This window comes from Mesoplodon bidens (genome assembly GCF_964165515.1).
Source record: "Mesoplodon bidens genome assembly, chromosome: X".
NCBI classification, from domain to species: domain Eukaryota; kingdom Metazoa; phylum Chordata; class Mammalia; order Artiodactyla; family Ziphiidae; genus Mesoplodon; species Mesoplodon bidens.
The window spans coordinates 20,528,294-20,546,126 of record NC_138163.1 but is presented as its reverse complement, the minus strand read 5'-3'; the positions used below and the strand labels follow the sequence as shown (position 1 = coordinate 20,546,126).

General features: G+C 40.2%; 1 protein-coding gene and 1 pseudogene across 2 annotated transcripts in view; one reads left to right on the top strand and one right to left on the bottom strand.

The window, feature by feature from the left end:
* Positions 1 to 17,833, bottom strand: part of ATP11C (ATPase phospholipid transporting 11C (ATP11C blood group)) — a 167,422-nt gene that overhangs the window by 138,079 nt on the left and 11,510 nt on the right. The window lies entirely within an intron of this gene.
* Positions 3,733 to 5,085, top strand: LOC308608605 (26S proteasome non-ATPase regulatory subunit 4-like; annotated as a pseudogene). Its single transcript has one exon. The product of its transcript is annotated as a 26S proteasome non-ATPase regulatory subunit 4-like (transcript).

Here is a 17,833-nt window from a genome sequence, read left to right as displayed (position 1 = left end):
TAAGCCCGTGCACCACAACTACTGAGCCTGCACTCAAGAGCCCGTGAACCACAACTACTGAGCCCGTGTGCCACAACTACTGAAGCCTGTGTGCCTAGAGCCCGTGCTCCAAAACAAGAGAAGCCACCACAATGAAAAGCCCCCACACCGCAACGAAGAGTAGCCCACGTTCACCGCAGCTAGAGAAAGCCCGCGTGCAGCAACGGAGACCCAACGCAGCCAAAAATAAAAACAAACAAATAAATTAATTAATTTATTAAGAAAAAAAACCCTACCCCCAAAACTACACAAGTAGTGGCAGAGCCTATGATAACACCCAGATGTCTCTGCTCCTTTCATGTTTGCAGTGTCATCAAATCTGGTAGAGATGTCTGTTATTAGAAAGAAAAATTGAGTTAAAAGCATTCATTTCTAATTTTTAACCCTTCCCACTGAGCTCACACACAGCCCAACAGAAAACCTCTTTCCACCTGCACAGACGTTCCTTGATACATGACAGAGTGAAAATCCACTAGAGGCTACACAATTTAGATTATCCAACTCCAAAGCAAGAGAAAGCCTCAAGCAACACCATCTGATTATGTGACTTTGCTGCTGTGGAGAATTAGTCAAATTCATCCTAGAGGTTCATCTGCTGCATGACACATTCTTCGAGAGCAAAACTCTTCTTTTCCTAGTACTTTCTTTCTTTTTTTTAATTTATTTATTTTAATTTATTTATTTTTGGCTCACTGGGTCTTTGTTGCTGTGTGTGGGCTTTCTCTAGTTGCAGCGAGCGGGGGCTACTCTTCGCTGCGGTGCGCGGGCTTCTCATTGCAGTGGCTTCTCTTGTTGCAGAGCATGTGCTCTAGGAACGTGGGCTTCAGTAGTTGTGGCACGTGGGCTCAGTAGTAGTGGCTCGCGAGCTCTAGAATGCAGGTTCAGTAGTTGTGGCGCATGGGCTTAGCTGCTCTGTGGCATGTGGGATCTTCCCGGACCAGGGCTCGAACCTGTGTCCCCTGCATTGGCAGGCAGATTCTTAACACTGCTCCACCAGGGAAGCCTTTCCTAGTGCTTTCTGATCTTCATCTGTTACTGTGACTAGCATTTGAAAGAATGTAAATAAGCAGGAGATTGCTTGATCCATAATATCTATATAACCCTTTGTACTTATACAAAAGCTGGGAAGATAGAAAGGGTCTCATTTCCAGTATTACTTATGAATATAAAATGAGTGAAAAGAGAAGGTAAGAAAGTCTAATAACTGGTAAATCATGAATAATTGAGATGCCATAACATTTGAAGAATGTGATTTAAATTATTTAACAATATTCATCAGTGGTCAAACAGAATTTTGTTGAAAAACTCAGTATATTGAGAAAAGCTCAACAAATATACACTGTACACCAACAACTTGACCTTGACCAACTTTTGTTACCTACAAAGTATTGACTATTCCTTAAATATGGTTTATTTCTCCAATTAGTAAGAGTGGGCCTTGGGGGGGAATAAAACCCTAAAATTTACCTAAAACCATGTTTTCTTTAACTTAAAGTAACATCTGTTGAATAAATAAATGAAATGAACCATATTCCTCTCCAGAATCATAGAGGTAGAAAAATCAGTAAAAATCTGTTTTAAAAAGGACTAACTTCACAGTGAAGAAAGCTGACAAATGCTACCCCAGCCAAGTGATCAAGTTAACATCACCAGTAGAAAGTCATGTTGATACTACGCATGGTGGATAAGATGTGATGAGGACAGCCCTTCACTTCTCCAGTCTTCCTCCTAAAAAGCCATAATCCACATCTTATCTTGAGAAAAACATCAAACGAATCCTAACTGAGGGATCTGCTACAAAATCCCTAACCGGCACTCCTCAAAACTGTCAATGTCATCAAAACCACGGAAAGTTTGAGAAACTGTCACAGCCAAGAGGAGCCTAAGGAGACAGGATGACTAATTATGGTATGGTATTCTCGATGGGATCCTGGAACAGAAAAAAGGACATTAGGGACAAGCTGAAGAAATGTGAATGAAGTATGGACTTCAGTTAGTAATAACATAACAATATTGGTTCATTAATTGTGACAAATGTACCATTACTAATATAAGATGATAATAAGGGAAACTGTGTAGGGCATATGTGAACTCTCTGTACCATCTTTGCAAAGTTCCTATAAATCTGAAATTATCCTAAAATGAAAAGTTTACTAAAAAAGTTTAAGACAAATTCTAAAAATAAGTACTGAATTCTTCCAGGTGCTGAACAGATACAAATATATAAGAGATATTAGATAGTAACATTAACAAATTAAGAGTATAAACCTAAATATTCTTTGACTGTTTTTTTGGGGGGGTGCATATCTCTCAAATTGAGGGAGTCCTCTTAGACCTTATTAGCCAGAACTTGGATTAATAAATGTACGCAGCTAAGGGACTTCCCTGGTAGCACAGTGGTTAAGGATCTGCCTGCCAATGCAGGGGACACGGGTCCGAGCCCTAGTCTGGGAAGATCCCACATGCTGTGGAGCAGCTAAGCCTGTGCACCACAACTACTAAGCCTGTGCTCTAGAGCCCGCGAGCCACAACTACTGAGACCGTGTGCCACAACTACTGAGCCCGTGCGCCTAGAGCCCGTGCTCCACAACAAGAGAAGCCACAGCAATGAGAAGCTCATGCACCTCAACGAAGAGCAGCCCCAGCTCGCTGCAACTAGAGAAAGCCCATGTGCAGCAACAAAGACCCAACATAGCCAAGAATAAATAAATAAATAAACGTGCACAGCTAAAACATCCCCAATTTTTTTCTATTTGCCTTATGATAGATGTATTATCTTAAGTTATTTACATATCTAATTATAATGAGGCATGTTGCTTGCTATTTTCCCTACTGAGGAGTCAACCTAGAATCCAAAACTACTAATAATATACTAAAGGTTAACTTCACCAAAAAGTTTACTGTTTACATTCTGTGTGCCTTTCAATCTTTCTGAGAAGTGCTTTAAGTGTATTTTAGGAGCCAAGAACATGAATTAGGGATGCAGTGAGAAAGAGTAAGTGGGGTTGCTGGAGACAATGTTCCCGTGGAGCTGACCCTGGTCATCAGTCTCTGAGCAAGTACTGTCACTTGTTTTAATTCCTTCTCCCTCATCCTTTGCTCCCTTTAAATCTGGTGATTTCTAGGAATGAACCTTCTTTATGACATATGCTGTATATTATTTGGTTTGAAGAAGCCTTGAGTTTGTGAAGTAAAGCGATGTTCTTTTTCAAAGCTCTCAGTTCTTAAAATATCAGAACTTGCAAAAAGCACATGCAGGGTTGTTATTATCCCTTCAGATCAATAGCTCAGTCACTGCTATGAGATATTAAAAAAGGAGTTAGGAAGACAAGCAAATCTTTTGGGCTGCATCTATTCTGGCAAAAGAAGCACAGTAGAGAGGCACCAACATATTAAAAAACATTTTAGCAAGTGAGTTCTTGCCAAGCAAAAGAAAATCCTGGGCCACTCTATCTACCCAAATGTTTTCATAGGTTTTAGCTAGCAGGCAATTAAATTCTAGGAGCAGCTACAGGCAAACAGAGGCTTGGAGGCTAAGGAACGAGAGTATATGTGGGCAACAGCTAGACACAGGAGCATTTGCAAAACCACGTTAGGTTCCCCTAAATTCCCCAGAACAAATATTCACTTTAATTTCAAATCCATTCATCAGCTGAAATATACTTCACAATTTAAATAAGCATTTGAGGTCGGGGAGGGAGGAAGGCGGCAAGATGGTGTTGGAAAGCACTATGGTTTGCGTGGACAACAGTGAGTATATGCGGAATGGGGACTTCTTACCCACCCGGCTACATGCCCAACAAGACGCCATCAACATAGTCTGTCACTCCGAGACCCTCGGCAACCCTGAGAACAACGTGGGCCTCATCACACTGGCCAATGACTGTGAAGTGCGGACCACACTCACCCCTGACTCTGGCCGCATCCTGTCTAAGCTCCACACTGTCCAACCGAAGGGCAAGATCACCTTCTGCACTGGCATCTGCGTGGCCCATCTGGCTCTGAAGCACCAACAGGGCAAGAATCACAAGATGCGAATCATTGCCTTTCTGGGAAACCCCGTGGAGGACAATGAGAAGAATCTGGTAAAACTGGCTAAACGCCTCAAGAAGGAGAAAGTAAATGCTGCCATTATCAATTTGGGGGAAGAGGGGGTGAACACAGAAAAGCTGACGGCCTTTGTAAACACACTGAATGGTAAAGATGGAACCGGTTCTCATCTGGTGGCAGTGCCTCCTGGGCCCAGCTTGGCTGATGCCCTCATCAGTTCTCCGATTCTGGCTGGGGAAGGCAGTGCCATGCTGGGTCTTGGTGCCAGTGACTTTGAATTTGGAGTGGATCCCAGTGATGATCCTGAGCTGGCCCTGGCCCCCTGTGTTTCTGTGGAAGAGCAGCGGCAGCCGCAGGAGGAGGAGGCGCGGTGGGCAGCTGCTGCCTCTGCTGCTGAGGTGGGAATCGCCACGACTGGGACTGAAGACTCGGACGATGCCCTGCTGAAAATGACCATCAGCCAGCAGGAGTCTGCCTGCACTGGGCTCCCTGACCTAAGCAGTTATGACTGGGGAAGAACAGAATGCTTATGCCATGCAGATGTGCCTCCAGGGCGCAGAATTTGGCCAGGCAGAATCAGCTGACATTGATGCCAGTTCAGCCATGGACACATCTGAGCCCGCCAAGGAGGAGGATGATTATGACGTGATGCAGGACCCCGAGTTCCTTCAGAGTGTCCTGGAGAACCTTCCAGGTGTGGATCCCAACAATGAGGCCATTGGAAATGCCATGGGCTCCCTGGCCTCCCAGGCCACCAATGATGGCAAGATGGACAAGGAGGAGGAGGACAAGAAGTGAGACTGGAGGGAAAAGGGAGCTGAGTCTGTTCAGGGCGCCAAGTAGGGTGGGGTGGGATATAGGGTTAGATGTGTTGTCTATAACCACTGCAACCTAAATAAAGCTTGGCAACTTTTTTTCTTAAATAAATAAATAAATAAGCATTTGAAACATGTCAACTGCATATGCCTGTCTCCTGATTAAAGTAAAATTTAAAAAAGGAGACACCAAAAAATAATGGAGAAGGCCCCACTCAGCGAGAAAGATGTCATCTGGAATCTCATATTTAAAAAACAAACTCTTGGGACCTCCCTGGCGGTCCAGTGGTTAAGACTCTGCGCTCCCAATGCAGGGGGCATGGGTTCGATCCCTGGTCAGGGAACTAAGATCCCGCATGCCGCATGGTAGCAAAAAAAACAAAAAAACAATAACCCCACAACTCTTGGGCTACACTTAGTAACTTGTTTCCAAAGAGTACAGTATGTAAAAGAGGAAAAACAGCAGCTTTAAAGTGGAGGAATCAGGTAAACACTACTTCAGACAGGTGATCAAGGTCAATGCCAACCATGATAAGTCATGTTAATAATTTGTACTCTTTACACCTGAAACTAACACAACATTGTAAATCGACTATAGTTCAATAAAAAAATTGTTTTTAAATGTACTCTTGATATGGTGTAATGAAAATGGCATTTCACCTCACCCGTCTTCCTCTCAAAACTCCATAAGCGCCAGTCTAATCATAAGAAAAATGGACAAATCCCAATTGAGGGACATTCTACAAAATATGCGACTAGTATTCCTCAAAACTGTCAATGTCATCTAAACCAAAGAAAGTCTGAGAAACTGTCACAGCCAAGAGGAATCTAATGAGATATAACTAAATGTGATGTGGTATCCTGGCTAGGATCGTATAACAGGAAAATGACATTAATGGAAAACTGAGGAAATCTGAATAATTAAGTATGGATTTTAGTTAATAATAATGTATCAATATTGGTTCATCAATTGTGACAAATGTACATTACTAGCATAAGATGTTAATAATATAGGAAACTGCAAGTGGGGTGTGAAAACTCTGTACCATGTACGTAACTTTTCTGTAGATCTAAAACTATTCTAAAATTTAAAGTTTTTAAAAACATTGAAAAAAATCTTTTGTTGGTTATCTCCCTTCTCCATTCAAATCCTGTGCTTCTAACCAAATATTACAAAGAGAATCAATGAGCCTTGGGCATCTGTTATATGAGAAAGAAACCTGCAATTAACTTCCTATGGATCACTTAATAGTCACCAGGTGGGAATGGTTTGTCAACGGTGTCCTTGAGTCAAACATGGAGCAAATTTAAAGTCAATGGCAAAATCGGGGATGAATGACCTTTAACAATGCAGTCAGTCCATCAGCAAAAGTTTGATGACGTAGCACAGCCCTGAAATCTAAACACAGCCAAGAATATGCATATCTAAACCTTGCTAATGCTTCAAAATGCATTAGATATAAATCTAGAAACTATGACAAGCTAAGCTTTAGCAAAAATCATTTTGACCCTGTATAATAAGCATTAAAAAATTAATGGGACTTCCCTGGCAGTCCAGTGGTTAAGACTCCTCGCTTCCACTGCAGGGGGCATGGGTTTGATCCCTGGTTGGGGAACTAAGATCCCACATGCCACACAGTGCAGCCAAAAAAAATTAAAAGCAAAGCACTCCAACACTAGAATCATGGGCATTATCAGTTTTACAAGCATTTCCTGGAATCGGATGGTACTAGATAAAAGTTCGATTCAGAGGGGTGAAGGCTGAAAAATACCTTGGAATTTCTAAAGTCCAGGTTTGGGTTGATTGATCAAGCAGACCTTGTTTACATTTCAGTTGATATCTGAAGACAATTGATAAAATGGGGGGTGGGGGAGGGTGGCAGCTGAAAAGTAGTTTATTACCACCACTGTTGATTAGAAACAATGTACCTAATTGCAAAAGTAGGTTTAAGTTGCACTTCATATTTTACTTAGTCAGAGTCAACCTTCAGTCAGTATTTTTATAGAACCCTGGTTGTCAAACATTATTCTGCATCAGCGTCATGTGGAGGGTGTGTTACACCAGATTGTGAGACCCCACCCGCAGTTTCTGATACAGTAGGTCTGAATCAGAAGCCTGGGCATTGCATTTCTAACAGCTCCCAGGTGATGCTGATACTTGTCTTTTATAAACTTTCCAACAACTTTAAAAAACCTATGATCAAATGTAAGCACCTCAATAAAATATAAAACCAAATTTAAATAATTTGGGAATTTTCTGCCCTTTTTCTTTAGCAACAAATATTTCTTAAGAATTTATTCTAGTACTCGGCACTATACCAGACACTGGCCCTGGGCACAGAGCACTAAGTAAAAGCACACATGCCCTTTTAAATTTTGTTCTAGGGGGAAGGCAGCTAATAACTAGCTCCAAGATTCATTATTAATTACAGTTGCAGAAAGAAGTAAGAGAAGTACAAGGTGCTATGAGACCCCATTGAGATTGGGTGGTCTGACCGCAGCGGAGGTCGGAAGGTTTCCTTAAGGATACTTGAGCTCAGTACTGAAGGAATAGAAACGGGGCCCTTGGGGGAGGATTCCACACAGTGGGAGCAGTGTGCGGGAGGAGGGCGAGCCCTGAGGGAAGGCCAGTGTGACTGCAGTGTACAAGGCGAGGGGCAAAGGTCAGAGATGTTATTGCACAGGCAGGCAGAGCCTGGTGTGCACAGTAAGGAGTTGAAATCTTACTCTGTGAAGGGAACCACTTGGGGTTCTTAGCATGAAACTGACTTAAACTAATGCGATGTTTTTAAAAAATCAGTCTAGCTGCTTCGCAGAGATGGATTAAGCTTGGCAAGACTGGATCCCAAAAATATTCAGGAGGCATAACCTTTGGAATTTCGTGAGGGACTGGGGAAGCTGGAGGGAGAGGAAAAAAGATTCAAGGGTAACTTCCAAGACTATAAAATGCTATAAAATGCTTTTCCAGCAGTGCTTTTCCAGTCTGACTTGAGTTTTTCTCTGTGGTGTAGTATGACAGGCAAAAAACGTATTTTATCTGTGCATAGAAAAGGACTGGACTCACTAAAACACTTAAAATAGTAGGATAACAGATCAAATGCTTCCCTTTTCCAAGAAGAGAAAATTCCTTTTGAGAGCATTATATATTAAGCTCAAAGTTAACCTTACTGTCTCCTTTCATGATTGTGGAAGCAAAGACTGACAGGGTTACTCATTCTGCAGTCTGTGAACTACAAGAGCATTTTATTTTTACCTTTCTCATGGCATTTATCACTTCCTGCCTTGTACTTTCATTATGTATCTGTGTATCTTATCTCCTTTCCTAAACTGTAAGTTCTCTAATGAAAGATAATGATTACTAACATAGAAATAAACCCGAGACAATCTATCTACCCACATCTAGGGGTGTTGTAGGTGGGAAGGGCATTAGAGTAAAAACAGGCAGAAAATGTTTTTGTCTCATTAACCAAACGGGTTGTCATTAAAAAAAAAAGTGATGCAGAAGTAGGAAAAGGTGCTTATTATGTATTTTACATTGACATATAACTTAAAGCAGCACTCGAATATAATTAAAGAAAATAATGAAGTGTTGGAAACTACTGCTTTCTCTAACTGGAAGGGCAACTAAGCAAGATTTTGGATGACCAAGCGTGAACATGAAAACACTTCCATTATTTTTATGTCACCACATCCTTAAAACTGCACTGACAATGGCTGACTGAAATTAACCAGAGTTCTACAGCAGACTCAAATCATCAATAATTCCTACACTTAGAAAAAAAATCACCCTACCACCCCCCAAACCCTAGAAAACAAGTATGTGCAACACACTCTGAACTGAGTGTTGCAGAGGGATCTTAGTCCCTCCTTTCTTAGGGAGCTAAGTTTACCGTCTATCTAAGAGCCAAGAAAAAAATCTCTCAGACAGATGCCTCAGTCCAGGTCCTAGCATGGTAATTCACCAATTCATTGTTTAAGGCTTTCTTGTATTGCTTGCTCTAAATGAAACTGTAGTATAGTGGTGTCTTTTCCACTAACCTGAATACTTTCAGATAAGGTCTAAGATTTAGGCATGTAAAAGCCTACCCTGGGTTATGGTAACCTCAGAACAACTCAGAATGGTATTTCTTGCTCACACACTTCATTCAGAGCTTTATTGAAATGGCACCTTGCCAATGAGGCCTTCCTTTGTTGCTCCATTGAAAAACTGCAACCGCTACCACCTGATACTTCCTATCTTCCTTCCCTGCTTTCTTTTCCCTTTACCACTCATCACTAGCATACAAGATACTACAATTATTTATCTTGTTCGTTGTCTGTCTCCCTGTCTACTGGTTGTCCCCCCAAATCTGTTATTCCTTTCTTCCTGAGCACCTGGCTTTCCAGCTAGAAACTGCATTTTTCTATCTCCCTTATGACTAGGGAGGACCACGTGACTAAGATCTCACCAAAGGTATATGTGTAATAGTGATGTGTGAAACTTCCTGGTCATTTTCCTAAAGAAGCTTGCCCTGGACCCCTCTTTCCCTCTAGCTGGCTGGAACTTGAAAACCAAATGCTGAGGAAGGCAGAACTGCCCCACTAGCCTGGGACACTAGGTGATCTCATGGAATAGAAGCTGCCTCCTTGCCCTGGGCTATTACAGGCCAGAAAGACAAAGATCTACCTTTTTCTGGCCATCGTATTTTGGAGCTCTCAGCTTATCCTTTACCCTAACAATACCCTCCCCCATTAAAATGTAAGGTCCATGGGGGCAGAGATATTAGTCTGTTTTGCTCACCAGTGCATCCCTAGCAAGTAGAAGTGCCTGACACAGGGTACGATACCTAATATTTGTGAATTGATGAAATAGACAACTTCATTATTATCACTTCCACATCTTCAAACCACCTTCATGGCTTCAAGAAGTGCAGATTACAAGATCCAAATTGCTCCTAAGACAGCGCCCCAGAAGTTCCTATACTCCATTCGTTGCCATCTTCCCCCTCCTCCAGAGTGTGCCCTTCAGCCCCACTAGCCTCCTTTTCAGTTTCCCAACGTGCCTGGCTCTTGCCCAACTCAGGGCCTTTGAACAAGCTGATTCCACTATCTACTCCCAAAACCCTCTGCAGAAGCAGCCCCTCCTTCCTTCAGTTATCTGCTTATATGCCATCTCCTCTGACAGAGCTTGCTGGCTACCCTATCAAAAGCAGACCTTATTTCTGCTATCTCTGTTTCTAATTCATTTTATTCAAAACTTATGAAAGTGAGTAATTATAATATTTGTTGCCTTATTTTCTTTTTAAATTTTTATTTATTTATTTTTTGGGCTGCTTTGGGTCTTCGTTGCTGTGCGTGGGCTTTCTCTAGTTGCAGGTAGCAGAGGCTTCTCTTGTTGCAGAGCATGGGCTCTAGGCACGTGGGCTTCAGTAGTTGTGGCTCATGGACTCTAGAGCACAGGATCAGTAGTTGTGGCGCATGGGCTTAGTTGCTCCACAGCATGTGGGATCTTCCCAGACCAGGGATCAAACCCATGTCCCCTGCATTGGCAGGTGGATTCTTAACCACTGCGCCACCAGGTAAGTCCCTGTTGCCTTATTTTTAAACTGTAAATTAGATTATAAGTTCCATAAGGACACGAACCACTTCTGTTTTTATTTACTACACTATCCTCTTTGCTTAGCATAGTGCCTGGCCGGTCATAAGAGGTCAAAGGTGCTGAGTGTTTATTTTTAAATATTTTGAAGTAGACATGAGTTAAAGCATATGTAGCTCTCCCATAAATGTAGTCTTCATATGTCCTTGACTACCAGCCTGACAATAATGTAAGCTTCTACTTATGGGGATATAAACCAATGCATATTTCGGCATGCTTTTAATTGTTTTCCTAGAAGGATTACCATTCCTCCTTTCCACTGAGTTTTTAGTTGCTAACGACCTGGTGGAATTTGAATGACTCCTATTTGTATGATGGAGCAAGGGCAACTTTTACAAGGATGTCTCAAATGCAGGTTCATATGGGCATATACAATTCAAAATAAATGATGATTATGTTTTGGGGGCATGCCAACTGGCCTCCCAGGACCTCAAACCCAAAGATCAAAGATTCTTTCATCCCTAAGGTCAAGGTTTCAGTTCATCAATTTGCTTCTGGATTATGTAACCTGAGGTGGCCCTCTAGAACTGTGAGGGCACCAGCCAAACTGGGTACTCCAGAACACTCTGGAGGTATTCAGTAATTCAGACTTTTAAAAATGCTGTTTATAAAAAATGCTGTTTCCTTCAGTATTTATCTGTGGTGGTGGATATACAAACATACACATGGGATAAAACTGCATAGAAATAAATACACACACACACACACACAAATGAGTACAAGTATACCTGGAGAAATCTAAATAAGATCAGTGGATGTTATCAATGTCAGTACCCTGGTTGTGACATTATACTACAGTGTTGCAAGATGTTACCATGAACTGGGTAAAGGGTACACAGGATCTCTATTATTTCTTACAACTGCATTATCTCAATAAATTTCAATTAAAAAGTGCTGCTTCAACACAGAAACTAGGATGTTGCAGGATTCAACTGGTTATTTTCTGAAGAAAACAGGAAGGAAGAGGCTGGGGAAATGAGAGAAAGAGAAGTAAAGTAGGAGAGAATATAAAACCTCACAGTAGGAGAGATTACTAAAAGAACACTGCAATCTCTGAAAATATACACACATACCCTGTCTTCTTCAGGTCACAGCGTCAAAGAATAAAAGGTTGTTACAGAACACCCAATTCAACTGCATTTTAAAGTTCTGAAAAATGAGGCTGAAAAAATAATTTGCCAAATTTTAAAACTTTTAGAAAAAATAATAAGGAGACTACTTTTCCAACTTTGGCATAGGGAAGGATTGCTTAATCAAGACACATAAAGCAGTAACCATAAAGAAAGAAACCAAAAACTTTGACTACATTAAAGTTAAGAACTTCTTTATCAAAAGACATATATAAATATATGTGAAGCCACAAATTAAGTTATTTGCAAAAAATATAACCAACAAAGGATTAATCTCCTGAATATGAAAAGGACTCATAATTATAAATCAGTATGAGAAAGATAAACCAACAGAAAACAGTTAAAATACATGAACAAGTATTTCAGAGGGGAAACATAAATGGCCCATAAACGTATGCAAAGATGTTTAACCTCATTAGTAATCAGAGAACCAACAAAATGTAAGAAGTCAATATCAAGGGCAAGTATATGAAGCAATGGGAACTCATACATTGCTAGTGGGAGTGCATATTGGTAAAACCACTTTGGAGAACAATTTAATCTCTTCTTGTAAAGTTGCACATTTCAAGAGTTATTATGTGTATTTGTTTTCCTATACATATGCCTGAGTGTGTGTTTGTATATGTATATGTGTATCCTACACGCACTGGGGGGGAACCCCTTTTATAAATATACACTAAAAGACACATTTTCTGGTCAAACAGAAAAAAAAAAAAAACCTGCAAATAACCTATAGGTCCATTGACAGAAGAATGGGTAAATTCTAGTATATTCCCAAAGTAAAATATTATTCAGCAGTGACAATGAATCAACTATAGCTACATAAAACCTTATGAAGAATCATAGCAATTTAATGTTGAGTAAGAAAAAAAACAGTATACTATTTCTATAAGCTCAAGAAAACTAATATATTATATACATTTGCATATATATGTGCTAAAATTATTTTTAAAGCAACAGAATGAGTCACAGAAATAAGGTTAATAGTTACAGGGTTGGGGGGAGGCAGGGGGATGAGATAAGACAGGAGCACACAGGTAGAATTATATTGGTAATGGTCTAATTCTGAAGTTGGGGTGCAGGTACGTGAGTGGTCATTTTATTATTATGCATATATTTAACATGTTCTTCTATATGCACTGAATATTACATTTGTAAAAGACAATGTATTTAAAAACGAAGTGATTTTCCTAAGGTTACAGTGCTGGTTAGTGGAGGCACCATAACAGAGAAGTTTCCAGTCCCATACCTCAAAAAACTTCCACAATGCTAGGTATATATTAGGAACAAAAGAGACATTTGTTGATGCAACATGAATTTCATGACTATGTAAAATATTAATTCCAAACATGGATTCTATAAATCCATTAGTATGTCTTTTGGTTTGATTTCATTTTGATTAAACTGCCTTCATTAGTATGTTTGATTAGTATGTCTAAATTTGCACAATATTTTAATTACACTGCTTCACATTTCAAAACACGGATATATATTCTACTGACACTTTTCATCAAACTGGTTCTCAAATATGTACATATGAATTGTCTTCTTATTGCCCCTACTGTGGCCTAGCAGCTGTGACTCAGCCAATCCAAGTGCTGCCTCTCTATCTACCATTGTGCAGCTAACGGTGTTCAGGAGTAGAGATGAGTAAGTGTCTTTGGGAATTAACGTCAGGTGGCCACTGGCAAAGACAGTGGTGCTGCTCCCCAGGAAGCCTGCCCATCATATTTCAGTACCACCAAAAATGCTCTCCTCCATTAGAGCTGTTAGCTAAGAGGTTAATATAATCAGAGTTAAGTTCATTTCTAGAACATAGTACTAACAAAGGCATGCATCTGCATTTGATCCCCCAATCACTCAGGTCAGTGTAAAACGAAAAGTACAACCACTTTTAAAAGCCCATGAAAGTCTGTCGTTATTTCCATCCAAAGTACAGACAATTTAGTTCACACTCATTACTGTTAAAGAAGAAATGAAATTTGGGGCAGAATATAGTCAAATGAGCAACCAAGAGATGGAGACCTCCTTCCCTTCCTCCCTCCTTACAAAAAAAAAAAAAAAAAAAGAGAGAGAGAGAGATGAATACCCAACGAGTAACAGAGATAAACAACCCAATAGAAAATAGTCAAATATCAACTATACTCCAATAAGAATTAATTAAAAAAAGAAAAGAAAATAGTCAAAAAATTCCACTGCTAGACTATGAAGCCTAAACACTTATATGAAATTATAAAGCTGGGAGAGAACTTAAATATTGATGACCCAGGAGCCCTCGCAGTTCAAAGAGGAAACTGAGGACATAACGTTACAGAGCTGAGCCTGGAATTCCTATTTCTGAACTCCCATTCACTGAATAATCTTGGACAAGCCATTTGCCCTCTTTCTGTAATTTCTTCAGCTGTAAAATGAAGAGGCTGGACAACTAAAAGGTCTCTAAGATCTTTTACCAGTTCTAGGACTTCAATGAGCCTTACAGACCATGTAGCAGTCAAAACCCTTCATTTTACAGATGGTAAGGCTAGTAGACTACAGTTATTTATGGTAAAATCTTCCATTCCTGGTCTATACACAGTTTAGACTTGTTCATTCATCTTCACATGATCCTAGGACATAAGTGTGATGGTTAATTTTATGTGTCATCTTGACTGTGCCACATACTGCCCAGATATTTGGTCAGATATTCTGGGTTTGTCTGTGAGGGTATTCCTGGATGAGATTAACATCTGAATTGGTAAACAGAGTAAAGCAAATTGCCCTCCATAATGTGAGTGGACCTCATTCAACCATTTGAAGGCCTAAATAAAACAAAAAGACCGAGACTTCCCCGGTGGTGAGGTGGTTAAGAATCTGCCTGCCAACGCATGGGACACAGGTTCGATCCCTGCTCTGGGAAGATCCCACATGCCGTGAAGCAACTAAGCCCGTGTGCCACAACTACTGAGCCTATGCTCTAGAGCCCACGTGCCTAGAACCCGTGCTCTGCAACAAGAGAAGCCACTGCAATGAGAAGCCTGTGCACTGCAACAAAGAGTAGCCCCTGCTCGACGCAACTAGAGAAAGCCCGTGCGCAGCAACGGGGACCCAACGCAGACAAAAAAGGAAGGAAGGAAGAAAGAAAGGAAGGAAGGAAGAAAGAAAGGAAGGAAGAAAGAAAGGCTGACCTTCCTCGGAGTAAGAGGCAACTCCTCCTGCCTAATGGCCTTTAAGCTGGGACACTGGTTTAACTGGCCTTGGGACTTGAACTGAAGCACTGGCTCCTCCTGGGTATCAAGCCTAACGCTAGCCTTTGGACTGGAACTTACACCATCAGCTCTCCAGGTTCTCTGGCCTTCCCACTCAGACTGGAACTTCACCACTGGTCTCCTGGTCTCCAGCTTGCTGACTCCAGGTCTTGGGACTTCTCAGCCTCCATAATCACGTGAGCCAACTCCCTGTAAACCTTGTAAGCCAATTCCTTGTAAGTTTCTTTATATGTGTATGTATGTGTGTGTGTGTGTAAATATGTGTATACATACATATATATGAAGAAATTTATTTTAACATTTACATGTAAATAGTATTAACCGGGCTTCCCTGGTGGTACAGTGGTTGAGAACACGGGTTCAAGCCCTGGTCTGGGAAGATCCCACATGCCGTGGAGCAACTAAGCCTGTGTACCACAACTACTGAGCCTGAGCTCTAGAGCCCGCGAGCCACAACTACTGAGCGAGTGTGCCACCACTACTGAAGCCTGCGTGCCTAGAGCCCTGCTCCGCAACAAGAGAAGCCACCACAACGAGAAGCCTGCGCACCGCTATGAAGAGTAGCCCAAGCTCGCTGCAACTAGAGAAAGCCCACGTGCAGCAACAAAGACCCAATACAGCCAAAAATAAATAAATTAAATAAATTTAAAAATACATAAATAAAAATAAATAAATAATATTAACCATTAGTAGTTGTGGCGCACGGGCTTAGTTGCTCCCGGCATGTGGGATCTTCCTGGACCAGGGCTCGAACCCGTGTACCCTGCATTGGCAGGCGGATTCTTAACCACTGCACCACCAGGGAAATCCCTACATGTAAATAATATTAAAATAATAAATATATAGGTATTTACACACACACAAAGACCCTGTTGGTTGTTTCTCTGGAGAACCCTGACTAATACAATAAGCAAATGTATATAATGAATTAATGCTTATAAAGCACTTAAAACAGTGTCAGGAATTTACTACTCTGGTTTTAGCTGTTATTATAATGGTAAGAAGGCAAAGACAATTTACAACTAAAACAATTCCATAAACCTACAGAATATCAATGGAGTCACAGATCAGTAATTCAAGGCACTGAATGGAATAGTTATTTTTGTACACAGCCTAACAGAACACAAATGCTTACACTGAAGGTAAAATGAAAAAAAAAAGATAAAAAAGAAAACCCATTTTGAATTTTGATCCATATAAAATAAAAAGATTATTTCCATCTTCATGTATTAAGGGCTTAAATGAGACCCTTACCACTATCATTTCTGACTATCTGGTACCCAGCAAAACTGCAGTAAACTCACAAAAAGAGTAACATTAAAAGTACTTACACCTCTATATAACCATTTTTTAAATTTAAAAAAACAAGTATTTGTAAAATAGCTAGACCAAAAAGTTATCAAGACTTACAAAATGAAACACTTTAATCAGTAAATACGTCATTTCTTATTTATAGTGAAGTATTTTTATTGTATTTATTATTATTATTATTATTATTTTGGCCACGGCGCAGGGCTTGCGGGATCTTAGTTCCCTGACTAGGGATTGAACCTGGGCCCTGGCAGTGAAAGCGTTGAGTCCTAACCATTGGACCACCAGGGAATTCCCGAAGTGAGTACTTTTAAAGTATAATAGCAAACTTCAAGAAAGTCAATGTTGTAAATGTGTGTACAACAGTGATGCTCATAAATATAAAGTTATTCATTAAGTACATCAGAGACCATTAAATACTTAAAATATAATGAAAAATATATTGTATATATGCAAAACACAGCATGCTAGAGGAAATGACTTCATTTCTAAAATATGAGTAGAGATTTGTTTTTAACTGAACACAACAGTTATGTCTAAAGACTGGACAATTTGATCTCTCAGTCAAGCTCTCAAACTCTATGATTATAAATGGGAAATAAGATTAAAAATACAGATAGGAATCAAATTTCATTCATTCAGCAAATATTTATTGAGCATATACTACATGTCAGGCACTGAAGCATTAGCGATAAGCAATAAGCAAAAATGGTTCTTACCTTCATGGAATTTACTACATAGGGGAAAGCTTGATACTATGTAAGTAGCAAAAAAATATAATATGCCAATGTAAAGTCAACTGTGATAAAGAATATAAAAGAAAGGTTCACAGTGCTATGAGAACCTGGGAACCTGCCATTGTCTGAGGGAAGGATACAGGATAGCTTCCTTGGGGAAGTGATAATTAAGCCGAGCCGTGAGAGATGAGTAAGATTTCAGGCAACTGACTAAAACAGAGAAGTTTACCAGACAAGGGAAATAGTATATACAAAGGTCCTTTGGCAGATGTAAGGTAAAAAGTGAGGAAGACTTTTTGCAGTAACAGAAACTATCCATCCTAAAATCCACAAAGAATCTCAAGGGATCCTGGATAGCCAAAACAATCTTGAAAAAGAACAAAGTTGGAGGCCTCATACTTTCTGACTTCAACTTATTACAAAACTATGGTAATCAAAACAGCACAGTACTGGCATAAATGGCATAAAGACATATAGACTTTTACAGAGTCATAAAAAGGAATGAAGTACTAACACATGCTATGACACGGATAAACCCTGAAAACATGCTAAATGAAAATAAGTCAATCACAAAAGAGCACATATTGCATATAGAGTCGATTTACATGAAAGGCCCAGAATAGGCAAATCCATAGATCTGCAGATTGGTGGTTGCCAGGGGCTGAGGAGAGGGATTGGGACTAACAGCTAATAGGTACAACGTTTCTTTTTGGGGTGATGCAAATATCCTGGAATTAGACTGTGGTGATGGTTGCACAACATAATGAATATACTAAAAATCACTTACCTGTAAACTTTAAAATGGCAAATTTTTTGTCATGTGAATTATATCTCAATCTTAAAAAGTGAAAGAAAAAAAAGTGAGGAAGAG